This window comes from Triplophysa rosa, unplaced genomic scaffold (genome assembly GCF_024868665.1).
Source record: "Triplophysa rosa unplaced genomic scaffold, Trosa_1v2 scaffold119_ERROPOS85440, whole genome shotgun sequence".
In the NCBI taxonomy this organism is placed as follows: domain Eukaryota; kingdom Metazoa; phylum Chordata; class Actinopteri; order Cypriniformes; family Nemacheilidae; genus Triplophysa; species Triplophysa rosa.
The window spans coordinates 81,883-85,440 of NW_026634100.1; the positions used below are offsets into that span (position 1 = coordinate 81,883).

General features: G+C 41.1%; 1 protein-coding gene across 1 annotated transcript in view; it reads right to left on the reverse strand.

Moving 5' to 3' along the window:
- Positions 1 to 3,520, reverse strand: part of pdgfrb (platelet-derived growth factor receptor, beta polypeptide) — a 37,147-nt gene extending 33,627 nt beyond the window's left edge. The window contains exon 1 of the mRNA XM_057326632.1: positions 3,391 to 3,520. The gene's annotated coding sequence lies outside the window, so the exon portion shown is untranslated. The remainder of the gene's footprint in view (positions 1 to 3,390) is intronic.
- Between the last annotated feature and the right edge of the window lie 38 nt (positions 3,521 to 3,558).

Here is a 3,558-nt window from a genome sequence, read left to right on the forward strand (position 1 = left end):
GAGAGAGAGAGAGAGAGAGAGAGAGAGAGAGAGAGAAGAGAGAGAGGGAAGAGAGAGAAGAGAGAGAGAGAGAGAGAGAGGGAGAGAGAGAAGAGAGAGAGAGAGAGAGAGAGAGAGAGAGAGAGAGAGAGAGAGAGAGAGGGAGAGAGAGAGAGAGAGAAAGAGAGAGAGGAGAGAGAGGGAGAGAGAGAAGAGGAGGAGAGAGAGAGAGAGAGAGAGAGAGAGAGAGAGAAGAGAGAGAGGAGAGAGAGAAGAGAGAGAAGAGAGAGAGAGAGGGAGAGAGAGAGAGAGAGAAGAGAGAAGAGAGAGAGAGAGAGAGAGAGGAGAAGAGAGGGAGAGAGAGAGAGAGGAAGAGAGAGAAGAGAGAGAGAAGAGAGAGAAGAGAGGGAAGAGAGGGAAGAGAGAGAAGAGAGGGAGAGAGAGAGAGAGAGAGAGAGAGAGAGAGAGAGAGAGAGAGAGACCAGCTCATCTGTCCTTCCTTCTACATTCTTGTAACAGTGATGGGTCATGGTTTTTTTTGTGTCTTGCCGACATACAGCACATGACAGACATTTGAGTGAAGGGAACATACCCTGATTTACTGTGATTTACCCCGCTGACAGAAGACAAATTTCTGCACTTGAGTGCTTAATATCTCCAGGAGCTGAAGACACACTTTCTTTTCATTTACACGATAACACCAGAGATTTAGGACATTTAGTACAATAATAACCCTATTTAGACATTTACTAAAGTACCACAATGTTTAAAGTGGAGCTGTCATGCTATGTCATGCATTCTGACCTCTTTACGTTGTTAAACGTGCTGGCTTCTCATGCTTAACATGGTCAACATGTTAAAAACCAGTTGGACGTATGATGTAGTATTTCTGTGCTCGATACACTCCACCAGCACTCCAACTTGTTTGGGAAAGTTTTTTTTCTTTTTGTTTGGGAAAGTCTGGATCCCTGTGTCGTAACAGAGATCCTATTCCTTTTATTGGGCATTTTCCTAGAGAAGCACAGCAAGGCGAAAGAAAGAGCCCGCTCACGAGCCAACCGACGAGCGAGACCCGCTTGCCATTAAGATTATCTGCGCTGCATCAAGATGGGCTGCCCTGCGTTGCAGCTTGCTACTCTTGCGATAGTGAAGTTCAGCTGTGTCTGTTTGCTTGTTCACGGCATTTCAGTGACGGATGTGATGTAAACGCTGGATTTGGAGATGGTTTGAGACTGATAGATGGAGCGGTCCCAGCGCTAAAAGATGCCGGACATGAAGCGCACGCGGTGAGTCAGACTGAGTCACATGTCTGTGTTCATGTAAACAACATGAAGGGATTCATGTGATGATGTGTTGTGTGCTCGTGCTGTAGTTCCGCCTCCATGCGCTCGTGTTCTTCTGGAAATAATGGTACAGCGGTGTCTCTCTTTTATAAATGTGATCAAACTAAACACTCTTCAAAGATACGACATATGCAGTACTACTGTATAGACACTCAAGATTAATATGAGATTGGCAGAAACTGTGTGTGTTACCCCATCTTTAATATATTTGTTTCTAATGGCTGATAACATTTCTTCATGAAATATAATGAATGTATTTATTGAAGATGTCAGGCTGCTTAGACAAACAGTGTCAAGAGTCTTCAAGGGATACTTCACCAAAAAATGAAAATTCTGTCATAATTTACTCACCTTCGAGTTGTTCCAAATCTGTGTAAATGTCTTTGTTCTGATGAACACAGAGAAATATATTTGGAAGAATGCTTTTAACAAGGCAGATCTCGCCCCCCATTGACTCCTATAGTAGGAAATACATTTTTCTGTTGAACACAAAAGAAGATATTTTGAAGAATGTAGGACAGCAAACCGTTCTGGGGCACTTTTCACTACCATTGTATTTTTTCCTACTATGGGAGTCAATGGGTGTTGAGATCTGTTTGGTTATGAGCATTCTTCCAAATATCTTTCTCTGTGTTCATCAGAACAAAGACATTTATACAGATTTGGAACAACTCGACGGTGAGTAAATGATGACAGAATTTTCATTTTTGGGTGAGGTATCCCTTTAAGAACTTACTTACTGTACTTTAAATCTCTGACATTACATTATAAATCACATGCAGGCTGTAGTGTACACTTTGTAGTGTGCAGCCGCTGCTAATGGAAAACACATTTACAATCACTGGTATGCGATGCGGTCCGGCAGGAAACAGCTGGTGATGCAGAACTTGAGCGGGTTAGCCGTGACTAATAACTGTGTTCTCCATCTGAACAGAACCTTCTCATGACACAACACTAAGACTGATTAGTAACAGAGTTTTCTAGAACATCATGAACACGTGGAAGGTTCTGCTTCACTGCATTTGAGAACATGAGCTGCTAAACACACCACCTTCATCTAAGAAACCTTTATCTGTGTATTACATCATACACACATATCACTCAAACAGTTGAGCAGATGTCAATATTCATCTTATCGGTGTCTATTCTTGTCTCACTGTTCAGAGAAACATCTGGAATAAAGCTGATGATGACATCTTCATGAAGAGATTTGAAAGAGCAGCCCCTGAGCAATACAGTTTTCCTATTGAAGAGAAGAATTTCGCTTTAAGAATGAGATCGCTTTATGTCTCAACTGTTTCTACAGACAGCAATGAGAGGAAATGAGGATTCACCTGAGAGAAAAAGACCTCACATGATCTCTGTGTTTATCTGTGTACAGTTACACAGCACAGAAGAAAAAACTCAAAGAAAGGTATTCCTTTACTGCTCTAAACAGTATGATATCCGTGATTCATTTTGTGCAAGTTTCTATAAGCAGCGTCCTGTACGTGAAACGAGCGTGAACTCTCTGGAATGTTTACACACACACACAAACATTACGACTGGTGACAGAACACAGAGTGTGTGTTTCAATGACTGTAAAACAAGTCAAATAAACCCTAACAACCCAACCCAACACAACACAACACAACACAACAAACACACAAACAGCGTCTTGTCAATCGCACTCTAGAGAGAAAATAAACAAGCCTGAGATTTCACAGATGTTGACAACCGTGTGTAAAGATGTTCAAACATTTACTCTCATTGAATTTAAGACATTATCATGAAGATGCAACACATTTAACACACTAACAAACAGCAGGACCCCAAAAACCATCCAAAAACCGCACTGAGCATCAGTGACCAACATGTCTGATAACCTTCAATATCATGACAATAAGATGAAGTTCTCCAATCACATCATAATTCCTTTACTAAAAATATATACAACAGCTCTCGTGTGTTTTTACCATTCACTCTGGAAATATAGACACAAAGATTGAAGACTGAAATATTTTAAAGAGCTCAAGAGAACAGATGGAATCAATCAGAAAAGACACAGAGAGAATGTGTGATCTCTTACCTTTAACAACAAAAACCTCAGATCAACAGCATTCCTGAGAAACTCTTGAGATTTTTCAACTTTTCCTCTAACTCTTTCTGTCTGTTTCTCTCTCTGTCTCTCTTCTGTGTGTGTGAGCAATTATCTGCACTTTTTTGTATTGGCCGGTCATACAGCTGGTGGAGGGAG